The sequence below is a fragment of the Eschrichtius robustus genome, chromosome 2 (genome assembly GCF_028021215.1).
Source record: "Eschrichtius robustus isolate mEscRob2 chromosome 2, mEscRob2.pri, whole genome shotgun sequence".
NCBI classification, from domain to species: Eukaryota; Metazoa; Chordata; class Mammalia; order Artiodactyla; family Eschrichtiidae; genus Eschrichtius; species Eschrichtius robustus.
In genome coordinates this window covers 37,139,825-37,161,276 of record NC_090825.1, presented here as the reverse complement: position 1 = coordinate 37,161,276, position 21,452 = coordinate 37,139,825, and the positions used below count along the sequence as shown (strand labels likewise).

General features: G+C 36.9%; 1 protein-coding gene across 3 annotated transcripts in view; it reads right to left on the bottom strand.

Moving 5' to 3' along the window:
* MRPS30 (mitochondrial ribosomal protein S30) overlaps positions 1 to 21,452 on the bottom strand; it is a 113,234-nt gene that overhangs the window by 7,318 nt on the left and 84,464 nt on the right. For 2 of the 3 annotated variants that reach the window (XM_068535318.1, XM_068535324.1), the window contains one exon: positions 13,653 to 13,975. The exons of the other annotated variant lie outside the window; for it this stretch is intronic. The gene's annotated coding sequence lies outside the window, so the exon portion shown is untranslated. Of the gene's footprint in view, positions 1 to 13,652; positions 13,976 to 21,452 lie in introns of those variants that run through there. 3 annotated transcript variants of the gene reach the window in all.

The window sequence follows — 21,452 nt, the reverse complement described above, 5'->3', positions numbered from 1 at the left end:
TTGCTGTGTTTGGTTTGACACAGACCTAAGCAATGCAAAGAAATCAACCAGATAATGATAAAAGTGAGTGGAAGCAGCTCCCCAATGCTTCACTGTTGCTAGTTACCTAGATGTTAGTTCCTCATAAAGTTCATTCAAATTTCAGAGGTCAGTGCAACCTGTGTAGGAGAATCATCCTGCTAGGTCAGAATTACTCACATCTCTGGGTTCCCTGTGTTTTATCTATTAGTTGGGCTGGAAGGACCACAGCAACATTCAAGAATTTGCCTACTAATACAAGTCACATTAAGTCCTTGCTCTATTCCTTACTGTATCATTGGGCCGTACCAGGCCTAGCCATGACAAAACTCGGAGCTACTTACTTCTCCTTCAGTACACAAAGGTGTGGCTATTTTAAATCATTCCTTCCTCCAAGTTCTTTGACATTCCTTCCAACAAGAGGTAGAGTCTATGTCCCCTCCCCTTATATCTCAGCAGGCATGGAACTGCTTCCTCAACTACAGACCAGCATAAGTGGGGATAGTTAGTAAAGGATGACGCAGCTTCTATCACGTTGATTGAAAACACATGTATTTGGAGCCCTGTGCCACTCTGTAAGATATATGAATAAGTACCTTGAGGCCACTATGCCATGAGGAAGACAAAACACAGGGAGAAGCCACGTATAAGTTATGCCAATTGGCAATGCTAGTCTTCTAGTCCTTATAGGACAACAGCAGACATACTTGTAAGGAGTGAACTTCGGATAATTCTAGCCCTTGACTCTTGAGTCACCCCAGCTTTCAGCTGATCTCATTTGAGGCCCAGACACCATAACATAGAGACTAGCAACTTTTCTATATCCTGTCCCAATTCTTGACTCCAGAATTCTTGCACATAATAAAATGGTGGTTTTCAGCCACTAAGTTTTGGGTGTTCTGTACTATAGCGATAGTAACCAGAACAGATGGTCAGACACCAATCACTTTTTTCAGTCCCACTGTGTGGATTGTATGGAACCCAAAGCTTAGTCAAAGGGAGTAGATCCCTGTCTTTAAATGTTATTATTTGTAGCCGTATGCCATACCAACTTCTCTGGCTCATACAGAATTTTTTTCTGTGTTATAAACATAATTCAAGTATTTCTGAGAAACTTGCATAAAAAGATAACCCTAACAAAAGTGCTATCAAAAATAATAAACCATAAGAATACATGAATAATATGTCAATTCTGCTTGTACTCCCAAATATATTTTGGGATAGTGTTAGTTAGGATTAGCTTTTGCTACTTGTGATAGAAAACTGAAATTAACAGTGACTAAAATGCATAAAATTTTTATCCTGGAATTTGACAGTCTAAGGCTCTGGGGTCAGACGACATACCTTAATTAGAACAATATTTCATTAGAGACACACACATTTTTCCTAGCTTCTAATGATCCATTCCTAGGGTGTGACCCTCTTCTGCATGACTCAAAATGGCTGCTGTTGCTCCAGTTATTACTTTTACATTCCAGTCAGCAAAAATTAGGAAAGGGAAGGAGTGGGCCAGGCTACCTATTTAGCACACTTTCAGGAAGTTGAACATTCTATTTTCACTTTCATATCTGTCAGAACTCAAATGGCCACACTTAGCTGCAAAGATATCTGGGAAATGAAGCATATCCGGGAAAGCAATGTGACCAGTGAACATTCAGAGGTTCTGTTCTAAGGACAAAGTGGAGAATGGATATGTGGTACTACTAGAACTCTCCTCTTACATAGGGTGTGCACAGAAAAACATTTCAACTGAATACTTGTTTCAAAGAGAAGAGGGAACACTAGCACATATGAAAGAAGCACCTACTATGTGTCAGAGACTACACTGTTAGCCCAACCTGTGAGGTAGCAATTATTGACCTTATTTTATAGAACAGAAATTGATTCACCAAACTTAAAAAAAAGCCCAAGTTTCCATTGCTAATAAGTAGCAGAAACATAGTTCAAATTAAGGAAGGCTTTCTGACCCCAACACCCATTCCTTACTCCCTGAAGAGAAGTATGGTCAACGACCTTTGAAGCAGGAATCTTGATAACAAGCAATCTATGTCTTGCTTGTTATCAGCTACCGACCACTTACAACAAGGACTGAAGATGACGATGAGGATGCTGACCTTTATTGAGCACTATATCCAGGCATCCCTCTAAGTGCCAAACAGGTTATAAATTCATTAATGTAGACTCTACGGATTTCTTTTTCCTAATAGTGCGTTTCACTTTCACTTAGAAAGAAGTAACAACCCTTAAAAGTTTTTTTCTTTAGTTATTTCTGAAGAATAGGGCCATAATTTTGTTCAAATGTTCAGTGATTGTTGAGTTCCCTTTTCAGTCATACAGTGATTTCTGTGGCCCTGCACACCAGTCCACTCTAAGTTAACTTGTCTTGATTTAACTGAAGAAAAAGTTTTTGTATTTTTAGTTGTTTTAGTTTATCTGAAGAACATAGAGTACCCTTTATTCAGCTTGCTAAACTGAAAAATAATTCAAATGTTAACTTTGTAAGAAGTCCTGTGACCTTTTAACCTTCTCTGATGTACTTTGGGAATCGCTATTTCCAATATTTTACAGTTAGCTGTACATCAGTTTGTTCTTCAGTAAAAATAAACCACTGTGCATGCCTGGGAAATTGTTGAAAACTGGTGTTATCCAACAACTTTGGAACTTATAAAATTATTGTCCTGTTAAAGCATTATAGTCCTTGAAATCCATGAAGACTACAATAATAGTTCTAAGAAAATCTGGAATCACCAGAATAACACCATTGTGAAGTAACAGCATAAACAGAATAAGGTCAATTAAGTACACCACTCCAAAAGTGGGAACCTGCTGTATATAGCACAGGGAGCTCAGCTTGCTGCTCTGTGATGACCTAGATGGGGGGGTAAGGGAGGGAGGGAGGCCCAAGAAGGAGGGGATATAAGTATACCTATAGCTGGTTCACTCCATTGTACAGCAGAAACTAACACAACATTGTAAAGCAATTTTACTCCAATAAAAAGAAAAAAAAAAAGTGGCCTGGGATGCAGGAAGAGGGAGGATCATAATGAGGATTCCATGAAATTTGGAAACTGTTTGCCTGAAGGAAGCATATTATTTGCTTTTGAAATGTAAAATATTCTCTAGATTTAATCATTTCTGTTGGTTTCTTTAATTTCCAACCTACTTTCTCAATTCTTCAAGTAAATACAAATTTAAGTAGCAGCATTATTTCATGGCAAGAAACAACTGATTTTTTACTGGTGTTGACACAAGTCTCAAGAGCAATAAAGCTAAGACTGTTACCTTTGTAAGATCTTTCTACAGAAAATCCCAGGCCATGGGTCTCTGGGTTTTGCAAGTAAAGACGTAAATTAAAAATTGAAAATAAAAAATCAATCAGGATGCTATTCAGTGATTATTAATAATCAATTTTTATTGTCCATAGAACTATGTAACCAAATATGATCCTATATTCCCAGCTGTTAAGTCTTTAAACACTAAAACTTTCTCAGTAGGTGGTGAAGAATTGTGTGTTGCTAAAATGCATACTGTAGGCTTTGAACTCAATTTTAGTGAGCCATAAAATCCTGAGTCTGAACTGTCATAAAAAATTGTAGTGAAGTAGCTATCTTCTAGCAATGTATCCGTATCTGCTATTTTCCTATTCTCGAAGTTGTGGTTATTTTTCAAATCAAAGAAGTCATAAGTCAATGAAGCAAAGAGAAATTTCCAATCTTGTAAATTAGAATGTATTTTAAATACCTAGCTGCTAGTGCCATACACATGGTTTTATTTATTTATTTTTAATTAATTAATTAATTAACTAATTAATTTATGGCTGTGTTGGGTCTTCGTTTCTGTGCGAGCGCTTTCTCTAGTTGCGGCAAGCGGAGGCGCCTCTTCATTGCGGTGCGCGGGCCTCTCACTATCGTGGCCTCTCTCGTTGCGGAGCACAGGCTCCAGACGCGCAGGCTCAGTAGTTGTGGCTCACGGGCCTAGTTGCTCCGCGGCATGTGGGATCTTCCCAGACCAGGGCTCGAACCCGTGTCCCCTGCATTGGCAGGCAGATTCCCAACAACTGCGCCACCAGGGAAGCCCCATGGTTTTATTTTTAACCTATGTTGGATAGTTCCGGAACTGAAAGAAGATTTTAGGCATTTCCACACCATATGTAAAGGTCTGACTTGAATTCCATAAACAATCAATCGCATTCTTTGTTCTAAAAATGTTAAACATCACCCTATATACCACTGTTTGTTGGATTGAGACTAACATATAACAAGTTGATGTGTTCTAAATTTTTTGACTACTTAATATTTATTTAAAGGAGAAGCTAATTCCCTGAGGTCCTAATATCACCCACATAAATTGCTTCAGGCTATGAAAAATAATTTAAAAATTAAATCATTTAAAATTATAATTTAATAGTCATGGAATGCGGCCCAATGACAAGGAATGTGCTTAAGGCTGGCATGCTGTATGCTAGGTCTCCACCCCTTTCATTTCATTATGCGGTCTTGAAGATTAGCTGGATGGCTGCCAATACTTCAAGGCTAAACACAATTTTCAGCCAGCTATTCAGAGTGAAAGACTGGAAATGGAATATGTATAAAGAATGTGAGGGTGATGGATTTAGCAAGAGAATTGCTGATGTCATTGTGTTTGAAATCTGGATGGTTGAATGTGTGACGCAGGCAATTTCCAAGCATGATAATTTCACTTCCATTTTAATTTGCCTGGACAGGATATTCAGTATATAAGCAATTAGTCCTCTAAAACACATTACAACCTAAAAATAAAAGAGATTATTTTACCTTTCTTTGAGTTTTTTTCACTTTAGACAGATTTATTTTTAGCAGACCTGGACATTTGTGACATTTCCTATTATTAACAATATTGATTTCTTTGATGAGGAAACTTTCTAAAAAAAAGAGAAGCTTATTTTTAAGCTTCATTTATTATTTATTTATTATTCTTTGGAAGAAGAGCTAATCGTAAATCATTTGGAAACTAATTATGGCATTGTTCAATAGTACTTTAAGTCAAGTAGATATTCTAAGATTTTTTTCATTGAAATATGGCTATTTTCTGATTTTTAAAAATCATGATATATTTATAGTTTATATACTATACCATACATTAGTTTATATACTATACCATATACCATAGATAGTTTATATACCATACCATACATGCCTCATCAGATGTTCATTCATGTTACGAAGCGAAAGCCCACAGATCTGCCACAGTTTGGTAAACTAGATATAAAACTAATGCCCATTAGAAGGCTGAAGAAGAAATAACATGTCTTGATGTAGTGATCATTTGCCTATCTTAGGAACTAGGTACCTTTAGGTTTGACGGAAAAGAGAAAGAGCAATTCTGTTTAAAAAAAAAAAGTGAATAGACATTTAAAGGGAATAGCAGTTTCAAATCTATATTTAAAATGTACATATAACCAAGATTAAAAATTGGCATCTAATCAATAATGATACACTTTACCAAAGAGCTTTGGTGGCATTTTAGAATTCACTGCAAGATTTTGAATCAGTCATCAACTTTTGTTTGTTCTGTGTGTTTTGCTCTATGTTGAAACTACTCTGGCCAGTTAAGGCACAGGTGGTAATAACATGCTTGGATTACATCACCAATAACTGCCTGTCAAGATGCAAAGGATTGATCCCCTACTGGAGCGCAGCTTGGAAACCTTCCATTGTTTGCCTTGCCCATGTACATACACATGTGAGTGTTACTTTTCTACTAAAAGAGAGTAGAAAAGTACCATTCAGATAGTCCTTCCCTTCTTGCTCTTATCATGCACATCTACTTTAAGTGGTTTGTTCAGTGACCTATATCTTGCATACATGTATACAGGAAATATAAGTAGATGAACAAACCAACTAATATGCAACAGGGAATGATGAAGACTGTGGGCCACTCAAGTGCATGTGTCCAGATCAAGGAGTCAATCACTTCTCAGCTCCAGCTAACATTATTATGAGCCCAGTATAGCAAAACCATCCTTTTTTCTCTCCTTCTTCTTCTTTCTCCCCTTCTCCTTTTCCTTCTTCTTTTTATCCAGAAGTTCAATTTTTATGTGTAGTCTCTCTATTTTGAAAATAACCTAAGCAAAATGTATAATAAATAAAACACATATAAAGATGGATATTGCCAACAGGCCACCAGTCCAATTTAACCTCATTTTACGAATGAGAAAAATGATTCCTCATAAGATTAAATACAAATACCAAAATGGTGAAACCAAGAGTAGAATCGTGGATTCCCTGGGTCCAGGCTGTTCCGTTCTCCATTGCTGCCTCTCTACTCCACGGTTTTAGTTGCCATGGGATTAAGTCTATCACATTTCTCAGTCGTCGAAAGTAACTTAAAACTATTCTAGTACATTGTTCTCCTTTTATAATCAATTTGTGTTTTTCATGAACTGTATCTTGTTACGGAAATATAATTAAAAGCCAAATCTCCTCTCAACCCAGAAAATCTGTCCACAAAGGTAGAAGAAAAAGAAAACTTCTTTTTCGTTATTGAATAAATATTAGGCATGCAAGCTGCTCAGAGATTGCAAGACAGAAAGAAATCTCACCCTCGTGTATAACCAAGCAGATACAACTCGTTACACACGTGTTCTCAAGATAAACAGTAAATAGTCCTCGAGTAAGAGGACTTGACAGAACCATTTGTCACACGTTCATCCTAAACTCATCTGGTTAATTGGAGTGACTGCCTGTGTTAGCTAATTGGCTTTAGCCAAAGGAAAAATAAACTCATCTTTTTGACAGGTGATAAGGAACCCACCGAAGTAAGGCTCCCACCCTTCCACGGACACTAGGAGATGGGGCCACCATCTTCCTGGATTGCATTTTAAAGAAATGACTCCTAGGCCCTTGAGAAAGACATTCCTGAGTCATAAAGTGCAAGAGGCTTATTTAGTTTTTAAAGAGTTTATGTATATTTCAAAGAGACAGAGATAGAACTTTGAAGTTTTCTAAAGGAAATGCTCTAAGAAAAGAGAGGAGGGTCTCTTTCCTTATTTTCAACAGGGAGTATTAAGCCTCTTATTTTTAATTTGTATCTGCCCTTACAGACCACATACAACGGTGTTATAATTCCAGGTTGAATTAGTTTGGCATCCCTAGTGATTTAGCTCTTTAAAAATATTTATGTTTGCAGATAATTTGCAGTTTTATGATTTTTATAACTGGAAAAAAATTTAATTCCCTCACCAAGAGGTGGATATATATTATTTTTATTTCTGCATCAGGGCTAGAAAAACAAGTACTGAGAAATCTAATTTTTATGTAAATTAAATATAGGACAGCCAATTTGTTTTTAAAATAACATTCCTATTTCCAATATGTAGATATTTTCCTCATAGTCTAAACACTCAGATTCATTTTGTAAGGTATCATCAAATTGCTCTCAACCATGAGTTTTAGCTCTTATAATTTGCTTGTCTCCTTGGCACCCTTTAACATTTTGCACTGGCTGTCTTTCTCTTAAATTATTGCTTCACTGAGCGGTCTAGACTTAACTTATTTTTCTTCAATCTAATGTGTCAAACTCTCAATACTTCTTGTTGTTAATATGGGTGTGTGTGTGTGTGTGTGTGTGTGTGTGTGTGTGTGTTAGTTTGTTGATCTCATTCCATTTTAGGATAGATACAAGGAAGTAGCTTGAAAAATATAATATTCACTACTTTATCCACATTCTAAACTCTGCTATAAGTTTTCAGAAATAAACATTTTCTTAGGTTTTCATGCTAGATCATCTGCTAAATGGCTGCCAACAATTCCTTTCGTCTCTGTACACTCCTGTCACTTGTTCCATTAAGAGCTGGAGTCAATCTCCTTCCTGTCAAATCTTGACTGGTCTGTGAGTAGATTTGACCAACAGAGGACAGTGGAATTGATTCAGGGCCAGCTCTGTGCCTCAGCATCAAGAGGGCCATCAGCTTCTCCTTTCCACTGTCTGAGAAGCCAGCTGCCTGGTAAAGTTGGATAACCTGATGGGAGAGATAAGCCTTGGTGGATGAAACTTCATGTAGACAGAGAGGTCACACAAGGAAAAATGACAATACATGTAACTGAGTCTGGAGACTCCATGAAAAGAGAGAGGTTCAGCCATCTCAGATAACGCCACCCAGGATGAGGCTCTGGACAAACAATAGAGGCCATCATAAACCATTAACTCCAGTGGAGTTGCCCTAGCTAATACCATGTGAAGCAGAGGAGCCATCCCCACTGAACCCTGCCTGAATTTCTGATCCACAGAATAAGAAGTAATAAAATAGTTAGGGGCTTTCCTGGTGGTGCAGTGGCTAAGAATCTGCCTGCCAATGCAGGGGACACAGGTTCGAGCCCTGGTCCCAGAAGATCCCACATGCCGCGGAGCAACTAAGCCAGTGCGCCACGACTAATGAGACTGCGCTCTAGAGCCCGCGAGCCACAACTACTGAGCCCATGTGCCACAACTACTGAAGCCCACGCACCTAGAGCCTGTGCTCTGCAACAAGAGAAGCCCCTGCAATGAGAAGCCCGCGCATCATGACGAAGAGTAGCCCCCGCTCACCACAACTAGAAAAAACCCACGCACAGCAACAAAGACCTAATGTGGCCAAAAATAAATAAAATAAAATAAATTTTAAAAAACAGTTATTTTTATCCACTGAGTTTTGAGGTAATTTATTATGCAGGAAGAATTCATTGAAACAGACATGCCCACAAAATATGAAATAGAGATGAGTTGGCAATCATCTAATGCACTGTGTCTGAATAAACTACCACTGGCAATTACATTTGTTGATATGGTAGAGAATTTCCTGTTTATAAGATGGTTTAATAAATATTTTCCATGTCTTATTCCAGAATTCCTTATAAACCCAAAGAAGAAATACTATTATTTTAGCCATTACATAGCTGAGAAAATTGAGGCATAAAGAGGTAAAATTATCTGCACAAAGACACATTAAGTCAGAGAACAGGATTTGAACACAGCAGTATTATCCCAAGCTTGAGAGCTTAATCACTATGTTCCTTCAAACAAAATTATTTCATTTTAAAAATCCAGGCACTGAATTATTTCTATTATGTAACCATACTGTCCATATTCACCAAATAAAGTATTTTTTTGCTCATTCAACAAATATTTGTGGACCAAGTTTATACCAGGCACCATTCTAAGTGCTAGAGATAGAAAACAAACGAGATCAAATCCCTGCCTCATGAAATTTTCATTTTAGTGAAGGTAAACAGACAATAAACAAACAAGTATGTACTAAGCCAGACAGTGTAAAGTGCTATGGAACTAGATAAAGCAAGATGATGGAGGCAGGAATATAGGGGATATAAATGGAAATGCTATTTTATATAAGATGGTCATGAAGGAAGGCCTCTCTACTACAGTTACCTTTACGACGAGACAGAAAGAAGTAGAAGGAAGGTATGTCCAAGGGGCTGGAGCAGAGTGAGTGATGGGAACATTTGGAGATCCGGTACGCAGAATTCTAAGATGGCTCCCCAAATCTCAGCACCCTGGTATTACACCAGTAAAGTTCCCTCCCTTCGAAGCCAAATCCAGCCTCTGTACCCTGACACTGAATTAAATCTCGGAGACAGAGTTTTGGGTGAAGTAGAAAAGGATAGCTTTATTGCTTTGCCAGGTAAAGGGGGCCACAGCAGGTTAATGCCCTCGAAACTGTGTGTCCCAGCTTGGAGAGGGTAGTGAGAAGTTTTATAGTAATAGTTCAAAGAAGGCGTGACCAGCTCATGGACACTCTTCTGATTGGTTGTGAGGTAAGTAGGAGTCAGCATCATCCACCTTCAGATTTCAACCCATCTGGGGTCTATGTGCTTCTGGGCAGCGTACCGTCATTACCATTAACTTCTCCCGCCTGATGGGGGTTTCAAAGATGTTGTGTGTATCCCTTGATGGGGAACTAGGACCTTGCCCCAAGGCTCCACTATTGTTTCCCATGACTGTTTCTCCCTTGTCTCATATCCCTTCCCTTCCCTAATTAACAACTGCTTGAATCTGCCATTGGAACTCAGGGAAAGTCATGGAGGCCGAATGAAGCCTATTTCCTGTAATCAAAGAAAAGGGGGACACAGAAGGGCTTTTGTGTCCAGGAACCCCACAGGGCCCTACTTGGTATCACATTTAATAAAAGAATATAGCAAAGGAGAAGGCACATCATTGCCTTGATTAGTTCACACTATGTGGCAAAGATGTTGAGCTGCCTCTCACATGATTAAGTGGCATTGTATGAGCTTCATCACAGTAGACTGGAGTGAGAGACTCCCCTCACTGGCTTTGAAAATGTAAGGTATCATGCTGTGAGAGGACCACATGGAAAGGAACCATGGCTGCTTCTTGGAGTTGGAGTGGCTCTCAGCTAACAGCCAGTAAGAAAGCAGGGAACTCAGTCCTATAAGCACAAGGAGGTGAATTCTGCCACTGACCCAAGGGAAGTTGGAAGTGGATTCTTCCCCAGACAAGCCTCCAGATGAGAATGCAACATGGCTGACACCCTGATTGCAGCCCTGTGGGACCCTGAGCAAAGGGCCCAGCTAAGTTGTACTCAGACGCCTTACCCACAAAAACTAAGATATTTCATGTGTGGTTTTAAGCTACTAATTGTGTGACAATTTGTTATGCAACAATAGAAAACTGATACAGGAGGAAAACAGATTGCTGTGGTCATGTGGTGGTGTGAGAGTAGGGGCCAGCCAGTTCACTTAGGACTTGTAAGTCACAGTAAGATCTTACTGTTGTTGTGTCTCGTTGTAGCACTGTACTATAATTATGCAATACGTCACCATTGGGGGAAAACAGGCGATGTATATAAAAACCTCTTGTAATATTTCTTACACCTGTGTGTGAACCTACAATTATCTCAAAACAAAAAATGTTTTTAAATGATGTGTTGTCAGGAGAGAAAAGGGGAGAATAAAGGAGATTTGATGGAGGAAACAGTCAGAGGGACTACTACCCTAAGTACAATGAGAAACCATAAAGTTTTTTAAGCAGGAGATTGACCTAGTCGATTATTTGTTTTATGAAATATCTTGGGTTTAATTAGTCTCCTCTCCATTATTAGTTTCTTCTATAATGATCCTGAAAAGTATTTTCCTTGACAAAAATTCTAATAGCTACCTAACAGTCAACAATTTCAACTTTTCTTAAATCATTCCATATTTTCCTTATTCTTCCAATTGCAATACGAATTTTAAATTCCCCTTTTTGTTGTATTTCTCACACCATAGTATCTTCCATTAATCTTTGGTGTTTCTGGGGTCCCTCAGGAATCTGATCAGGGCTGGCTTTGACGTTTTGCATGCCAGGAGAGTACACTGGAAAGTTTGAGATTTCCAGACCATCTTCAAAAGAGTCAAGCCAAAGAAAGCTCATCCCTCATTTCTGCCCCCAGTTTTCTCTCTCATTGACTATTTTAATAATAATCCTGGGGCTTCCCTGGTGGTGCAGTGGTTAAGAATCGCCTGCCAATGCAGGGAACACAGGTTCGAGCCCTGGCCCGGGAAGATCCCACATGCCGCGGAGCAACTAAGCCCGTGCACCACAACTACTGAGCCTGAGCTCTAGAGCCTGTGAGCTGCAACTACTGAAGCCCGCACACCTAGAGCCCGTGCTCCTCAACAAGAGAGGCCACTGCAATGAGAAACCCGCACACCTTAACAAAGAGTAGCCCCTGCTCGCCGCAACTAGAGAAAGCCCACGCACAGCAACGAAGACCCAATGCAGCCAAAAATAAATAAATTAATTAAATAAATTTAAAAAAATAATAATAATCCTATCACAATTTGCTAGAGAAATATCTCGAGAAGGCAGGAAAATACCCTCTTGTGAGTACTACCTTTGCCCTTCATTTAAGATGTGTATCCTGAGGTCTCCTTATATCTTCTACCTATGAGCTTGTGGCCTCAATACATTCAGCTTAACATCTTTGCCTTGGGCCCTTCCATTTCCTACATTGGTAGATTAGAAAATTAGTTTTTAAACTGTGAATCCTACATATTGGACTGAGAAAGGCTTAGGGAAAATACTGGAAAGTAAAGGAAATTTGTTTTAATATTAGATAATGTCTTTGTTTATTAATAGAGAAAGAAATAGCAAAGTGCAAGAGAGCAAGGGGGGAAATATATCAACCAGAACAGTCTTGACTTTTCACCCAAAATAGCCCTACTCATTTCCATTTGAGGCCAAACTCAATGGTCAGTAGCAAATTTTGCAAACCTCAGCTCATTATGGATGTTGACCTTCCTGCACTATTCTTGCCAATCCACGCTACATTCCTATATTTAAAATTATTTTTCTTCCTTTTGGTTATCCATCTTCCTTTTCCTCTTCTGTACCTGTCTTTTTATGATCTGTAGACATAATATATATAAGTTCTCTGCATAATTATGTCATTTTCTTCCACTATCAGCCTTATTTTCTTTCTCATTTAAATAATCTGAGATTTGCATTGTCAGAGTTATATCATTAGCACCTTTTGCTACCTTTCTGAGCTTTCTTCTAAGTTTTTCATATCTGAAATTTTTGAAGCCTTTCTTCTTAAAGTCTAGAGTACCCATCTAATGAATGTCCCTCCTAAGGTACTCCAAATTCTTAAAAATGACATGGCCAGTTTTTCCAGTCTTTTGTCACTGGCGTTTTATGAACTAAATTCTCCTTGCTGATCAAAATTGGGCCAGAAATGATAGCTCGTATAATCACTTCCTTTACCCTCCAGGGTATGAAAATGTCAATAAGACCAGGCAAGACTTCGTCAGTTGTTCTGCTCATGTGGAATAGACTTCCAGAAGATGAACAGATTGCTGAAGTTTCTGTGTCACTTCTGTAGATTCCATTATAACAGTTTTGTGATTGTGTAACATACACATCACCAACTGATTTCCTCTAACTGGACAGATAGCGGTAAGTTTTTGCCATACCGGAATTACCTTTCTTATTCTTTCCCTTAATCTCATTTAAATACACTAACTTCCATCTATATTAAGGTTTATAAATGTCTCTGCACAGTATACAGTTTTATACTATAAAGTGATGTTTACCTTCACTTCTGATTCCATGATTATGAAGTTTGAGGTAGTAAAATACATATAACTTAGAATAGTACCTGGCACATAGTAGGTACTCATCAAATATTTATTAAAGGAATATCACATTATGAAGATGATTATTTTCAGCATTCGAAATTCTCTTGCATCTCTGCAGCTTGTGACTGTGTTTCATGTCATCAATCAGCATTGATGTGCCTCTCTAACCATTCTTGAAAATTGGATTAATGTAGATGGGATGACTGAACATTGAAAGTCCCTGTAAAGAATGTTGCTGCTGTCCAGCCTCGAATTCATTATTTGCACAAAGCTTTTATAGTGGTTAGAGCAGAAAGGACTCACTCAATAGATGATACAAAAAAGCAGCAGTAGGATATGGCAATGGTTTGAACAAGGGATTATAAGAATGAGAGTCCTTAACCTCTCTGTGTGTTTAACTGGAAAGCAGACAGGATGATAATACTGCCAGATTTATGAGAAGGTTAGTGAAATGAACTGATGTAGAATGAAAAGACTAGAAATTTATTTATTTATTTATTTATTTACTTTATTTTATTATTTTTGGCTGTGTTGGGTCCTCGTTGCTGCGTGCGGGCTTTCTCTAGTTGCGGTGAGCGGGGGCTACTCTTCGTTGCGGTGCGTGGGCTTCTCATTGCGGTGGCTTCTCTTGTTGCACAGCACAGGCTCTAGGTGCGCAGGCTTCAGTAGTTGCAGCGTGTGGGCTCAGTAGTTGTGGCTCGCAGGCTCTAGAGCGCAGGCTCAGTAGTTGTGGCGCACGGGCTTAGCTGCTCCGCAGCATGCAGGATCTTCCCAGCCCAGGGATCAAACCCGTGTCCCCTGCACTGGCAGGTGGATTCTCAACCACTGTGCCACCAAGGAAGTCCCTAGAAATTTATTTTTTAAAATCATATTGCATTTTGGGTATCAGAAAGATATCTGACCAAAATAATAAAATCTGAAAATTATGATACACACAAATTCCACCATTAGTGAGTATGTTACCATGAACGGCAATAACAAAGAGTACCCGTGGGTTAAAAATAAAGAAATCTTCTGTAACAAGTTTTGGCACTTCTAAAACATTTGACAATGTTAGACTTTGGTTTTGTAGAAATGGAGAGACATGTTTCAAAGTAGCCCTCAAAATACTCTCTTTTGGCCATAGAAATAAAAAATAGAAGGGAAGATTTCCTTGTTACAGGAAAAAAAAAACCTGTACAATGATCAAAGACAGTTGTAATCAGAACTGCCTAGAACAAATTTCTATACATTTCAAGAGTCATGGCTAAGAAATTTGAAGATGCAGCTGGATGAAAACCTATGTCTCAACAAAGATCACTCATAGTAGGTACTTTTTCTGAAATTAATTATTACCTCTAATCAAATCAGCCATGGTGTTTGTTTCTATGTTGTCTACAATATCATTTGATGGCTTCTATAAAAATTCCATGTGAAAAATAAATGTCTGGAAAAGAATCCCTGTATTTATTAGACAAAATTAATTTTAAATAAACAAATGCTTTATCACTACTAGTTTCATAATTAGTTAGATGATATGTTTATTCAAATTTAAGTTATTGATAATTTTATATTTTGTATGGCATTTCTTTAAGAGAGCAGAGAACGAAGATGGAAAGAGAACCAGTATTTATTATCACTCTTCTATCCAGGCACTTTGCTAGAATCATGCATGTATCATCTCAGTTTTATGGAATATTTAGTCCCATCACTCTATCCTCATTGTGGCAGCAAGTATAATTATGAAGCAGAAGGAAGTATAATTAGCCTTTTCAAAGTGAAAGAAATGACTAAGTAGATGGCAGAATTTAAGATGCAGGTAGAAAGAAACCTGTATCTTCCTAACTCTATAGTCTTAGTTCTCTCTTAAAAGAAACCTCCTTTATCCCACAGAATTCTACCTATAGTTACCCAACCATTCTAGCTAACAGACAACTATATAACAAAGAGATGGAAATGGATAGAAAATAACACAGAAAATAATACAGTTGATCCTTGAAAAACAAGGGCTTGAACTGCACGGGTCCACTTATATGCAGATTTTTTTTGGCTAATTATGTCCTACAGTACTGCACAATCCACAGTTGTTGAATCTATGGACATGGAGGAACCATGCATATGGAGGGTCGACTAAAAGCTATACATGCATTTTCCACTGCATGGAGGATTGGTGTCCCTAACCAGGTTGATCAAGGGTCAACTGTGTATTATATCAAAAAATTGTAAAGAACTTTTTACAAATGTCAACCCGGCATATTAGTTTTCTATGGCTGTCATAGCAAAGTACCACAGACTGGAGAGCTTAAACACCAGACATTTATTTTCTCCACTTCTGGAGCCTGCAAGTCTGAGATCCACAGGTCATCAGGATTGTTTCCTTCTCAGGCCTCTCTCCTTGACCTGTAGATGGCCATCTTTTCTCTGTATTTCCACATCATTTTCCCTCTGTATGCATCTATGTTCAAATTTCCTCTTCTTCTAAAAGCACTTTGTCTTATTGGATTAGAGCCCATCCTGCTGACCTCCCTTTAACTTAATTACCACCATAAAAACTCTGTTTCCAAATGCTGTCACATTCTAAGGTACTGGGGTTAGAATTTCAAAATCTGAATTAGGGGCAGGGCATAAGTCAGCCCATAACACTCAGCCAAATACAAAAAGCCTGAAAAATTTGAAGTAAGAATTATTATTACAATTTCTCTATGTTATTTCTAGTTTTCCAACTAAAACCCAGTGGAACAAATATAATATTTAACAAAGTTGCCCAAAGACAATCTACCAAGTTTAATAAGATCTTTAGTCTCATTTGCTTAGGGGCAGGTCCTCCTTCCATAACAAAATTATACAAGTCTTTGAGAAAGTTGACCCACATTATGAAAAGCTATTGATAGTAACACAAACAAGGGTTTGCTTTCATTTTTTTGTTTTGTTTTGTTTTTGTTGCTTTGGTGGGTTTTGCTTTGTTTGTTTTGTTTTTGCTTTTTTTGCTAAAATTATTGTTTGATAGGGCGATTTCCTGCATCAGATTAATATGAGAGAGCTGATATATTTTTCTGGATGATGTCTAAAATTCATTTTTAAAATGCCAAGGTTAGTCATTGTGTTTTTCTAGGTATTTGATTTTTACCTCTTAGTATATGGTGAAACTCACTGTAATTGTATTGAAGGAGTAAGTGAATAACATAAAAGACAAGAAAACACCCAAGGAAATATGCCACTGGGTAGTAAATTACATACTATTTATACCTAGAAAATAATCACCCACCAGGAATGTTCTGTAGGAACAAAACAATTAGTTCATTCTTTCTATAAGATAATTTACTGATTGTTTTAAAACTGGGACCCAAGATTTCAGTCTTCTATAAGCTTTAAAAGTATAAATTTACTCAAAATTATGTTAAATGATGATATTTCTTATTTCAGAGAATAATCATTTCTTCCCAAATCATATCACTAAGTACAAAACTAAAAGATTATATATAATTTGTAACTTTCCAAGATATATCATTAAAGAAATTAGAAGTAATTACATCTATAGTGTGTCAGAACCAATAAAGTATGTAAAACTATCTTCAGAGATTTTTTAAATACATGAAAAAATTGCTAAAATTTAGCTTTGAAGAACAAATGACTTATTTTATTGCTTACTGTGGGAAACACCCATAGTGATGCCTCCCAGAATTGAATATTCTTACCAACACATTTTGGCTTGATTAAAATAACATAAATTCAGAGATATTTAAAAGGAGATGTTTAATTGAAAATAGGGTGAGTTACAATGTATACTTAAAAGGCTTAAAGTCAAACCTCTCTTACCCAGTATTTCTCTTTCAGCCCTTCCCATTCTCAATGCAATTCCATTGCCCCCTTAAGGAGATATTTTATACCTTTTTCTTTTTCTATTTGTTTCTACCCCAAGAAATTTTAATACCACAGATATATTGTAAATCAGTTAATGTAGTACTGTATCTATAGCTACATGTTGCACATAAAATATAGTAAGATTATTTTCACCTCTCAAGAACAAATTTTTATCCCCTTGAGGGTGATATTACCCCACGGGAAATGCACGCTACAGAGTGACAAATAGCACATTGCTTGGCATGTAGCCACACAACAAATGTTTGATGTCAAATATTTAGAAGAGAGTTTCTTAATATGATGTCCACAGAAACCTCATAGACTCCTGGGTAGGTCCACCAAAATCATATGGAAAAAATTGTTCATCAAGAACTATTCTGAGAAATAATGCCATCTGCAGCAACATGAATGGACCTAGAGATTGTCATACTGAGTGAAGTAAGTCAGACAGAGAAAGAGAAATAGCGTATGATATCACTTATATGTGGCATATAAAAAGAAATTATACAAATGAACGTATTTACAAAACAGAAACGGACTCACAGACTTAGAGAATGATCTTATGGTTACCAGGGGGAGAAGGGTGGAGGGAAGGGGTAGTTAGGGAGTTGGAGATTGACATGTACACACTGCTATATTTTAAAAGGATAACCAAAAAGGACCTACTGTATAGCACAGGAAACTCTGCTCAATGTTATGTGGCAGCCTGGATGAGAAGGGAGTCTGGGGGAGAATGGATACATGTATATGTATGGCTGAGTCGCTTTGCTGTGCACCTGAAACTATCACAACATTGTTAATCGGCTATACTCCAATATAAAATAAGTTAAAACAAACAAACAAAAAAAGAAAGCATTTCCAATACATTTGTTTAAAAGTTATTCAAATAATGCATTTATATTGTTTTTATCAAAAGTATATCAATTATTTTAATTTTAAACTTTAATACTTAGAGATCCAATTCATATATACAGAAATAAAACAAATTTAAAATTCATAAAAAAATTGTAGCCATTCATTAAAATATTTCAATCTAAATAAATGAATTATTTCAATACTCTGTAGCAACATAGCACAATGGCTAAGAGCTAGGATTTGGAAAATGAAGACTTGAGTTCAAATTTCAGACATAACATGTATAAGCCAGGTAATTTTATGTAAGTCAAATCAACTGTTTTGCCCTCAGTTTGCTTTTTGAAAGATGCCATCAAGAAAATGAAGGGACAATCCAGGGACTTGAGAGAAAATACTTGAAACATATATTTGAGAAAAAGGACTTACATGCAAAATACAAAAAGACCACTTAGAGCTTAACATAATATAAAGATAAACCAATTAAAAAAAAAAAAGAACTATCCTGAGAAGGTCCACAGATTTCACTATATTAAAGAAATTAAGAAGTACTGGTTTTAGAACAATAGGAAAAGGGACATTTGTATGCTGGATATAATTGTTTATTTTCTACAGGACTGGAAATGTTTTAGGCATTGATTGACAAAGAATTTTATATAATAGCTTCCATTTTCATTTGTTGAAATAACCAAATTCAATTTAGATCTTCAAAATTTGTTGAGCATTGACTCTGTGAAAATGGCTATAGTACATGTAAGGAAAGTGGAACATTGTCTTTTTTTTTTTTTTTTTGGATTTTTTTTTTTTTTAATTCAGACAGAAAGTCACAAAAATTATACTCATCCTCATCAGTTCACTCAGTCCCATGTAATTAAATTTTTTTTTTTCATCTTGATCTTTTGTTAGCACTTTTATGAGTTCATCAGTTTTTCATTAGAGTTCTGAAAATGCTTATTCATTCAGTTCAGCAGTACAGTCAGTTACCAGAAACCTGTACTTGTCAGAGTCTTTTCCATGAATTTCTTGAAGATGAAACCCTTTTATAGGAACATATTGGCAAAATCATCAGAGTACACACAGAACTGTCTGTAAATGACAAAAGACTTAAAAATGACCACAGTTAAAAATTTGATGAAAGTTCATAATAATGCAGTTGACAAGAAAATTAGTTATTTCTGAGATATACATTTTAAGGTAATAACTAGGATTATGACTTATAACATTATACCAGAACATATAAGATTTTTAGAAATTTCATGTAATGTCTGAAACATTTATATTAACATATTTCCATACAAATAACCCAATGAAAGTTTAGTATTAGTTGTTTTGTTTGTTTGTTTTTTTATACTGCAGGTTCTTATTAGGCATCAATTTTATACACATCAGTGTATACATGTCAATCCCAATCGCCCAATTCAGCACAACACCATCCCCACCCCACCGCAGTTTTCCCCCCTTGGTGTCCATATGTCCATTCTCTACATCTGTGTCTCAACCTCTGCCCTGCAAACTGGCTCATCTGTACCATTTTTCTAGGTTCCACATACATGCGTTAATATACGATATTTGTTTCTCTCTTTCTGACTTACTTCACTCTGTATGACAGTCTCTAGATCCATCCACGTCTCAACAAATGACTCAATTTCGTTCCTTTTTATGGCTAAGTAATATTCCATTGTATATATGTACCACTTCTTCTTTATCCATTCGTCTGTTGATGGGCATTTAGGTTGCTTCCATGACCTGGCTATTGTAAATAGTGCCGCAATGAACATTCGGGTGCATGTGTCTTTTTGAATTATGGTTTTCTCTGGGTATATGCCCAGTAGTGGGATTGCTGGGTCATATGGTAATTCTATTTTTAGTTTTTTAAGGAACCTCCATATTGTTCTCCATAGTGGCTGTATCAATTTACATTCCCACCAACAGTGCAAGAGGGTTCCCTTTTCTCCACACCCTCTCCAGCATTTGTTGTTTGTAGATTTTCTGATGATGCCCATTCTAACTGGTGTGAGGTGATACCTCATTGTAGTTTTGATTTGCATTTCTCTAATAATTAGTGATGTTGAGCATCTTTTCATGTGCTTCGTGGCCGTCTGTATGTCTTCTCTGGAGAAATGTCTATTTAGGTCTTCTGCCCATTTTTGGATTGGGGTGTTTGTTTCTTTGATATTGAGCTGCATGAGCTGTTTATATATTTTGGAGATTAATCCTTTGTCCGTTGATTCGTTTGCAAATATTTTCTCCCATTCTGAGGGTTGTCTTTTTGTCTTGTTTATGGTTTCCTTTGCTGTGCAAAAGCTTTGAAGTTTCATTAGGTCCCATTTGTTTATTTTTGTTTTTATTTCCATTACTCTAGGAGGTGGATCAAAAAAGACCTTGCTGTGATTTATGTCAAAGAATGTTCTTCCTATGCTTTCCTCTAAGAGTTTTATGGTGTCCAGTCTTACATTTAGGTCTCGAATCCATTTTGAGTTTATTTTTGTGTATGGTGTTAGGGAGTGTTCTACTTTCATTCTTTTACATGTAGCTGTCCAGTTTTCCCAGCACCACTTATTGAAGAGACTGTCTTTTCTCCATTGTATATCTTTGCCTCCTTTGTCATAGATTAGTTGACCATAGGTGCGTGGGTTTATCTCTGGGCTTTCTATCTTGTTCCATTGATCTATGTTTCTGTTTTTGTGCCAGTACCATATTGTCTTGATTACTGTAGCTTTGTAGTATAGTCTGAAGTCAGGGAGTCTGATTCCTCCAGCTCCGTTTTTTTCCCTCAAGACTGCTTTGGCTATTCGGGGTCTTTTGTGTCTCCATACAAATTTTAAGATGATTTGTTCTAGTTCCGTAAAAAATGCCATTGGTAATTTGATAGGGATTGCATTGAATCTGTAGATTGCTTTGGGTAGTATAGTCATTTTCACAATGTTGATTCTTCCAATCCAAGAACATGGTATATCTCTCCATCTGTTGGTATCATCTTTAATTTCTTTCATCAGTGTCTTATAGTTTTCCGCATACAGGTCTTCTGTCTCCCTAGGTAGGTTTATTCCTAGGTATTTTATTCTTTTTGTTGCAATGGTAAATGGGAGTGTTTCCATAATTTCTCTTTCAGATTTTTCATCATTAGTGTATAGGAATGCAAGAGATTTCTGTGCATTAATTTTGTATCCTGCAACTTTACCATATTCATTAATTAGCTCTAGCAGTTTTCTGGTGGCAGTTTTAGGATTCTCTATGTATAATATCATGTCATCCGCAAACAGTGACAGTTTTACTTCTTCTTTTCCAATTTATATTCCTTTTATTTCTTTTTCTTCTCTGATTGCCGTGGCTAAGACTTCCAGAACTATGTTGAATAATAGTGGTGAGAGTGGACATCCTTGTCTCGTTCCTGATCTTAGAGGAAATGCTTTCAGTTTTTCACCATTGAGAATGATGTTTGCTGTGGGTTTGTCATATATGGCCTTGATTATGTTGAGGTAGGTTCCCTCTATGCCCACTTTCTGGAGAGTTTTTATCATAAATGGGTGTTGAATTTTGTCAAAAGCTTTTTCTGCATCTATTGAGATGATCATATGGTTTTTATTCTTCAATTTGTTAATATGGTGGATCACATGGATTGATTTGCGT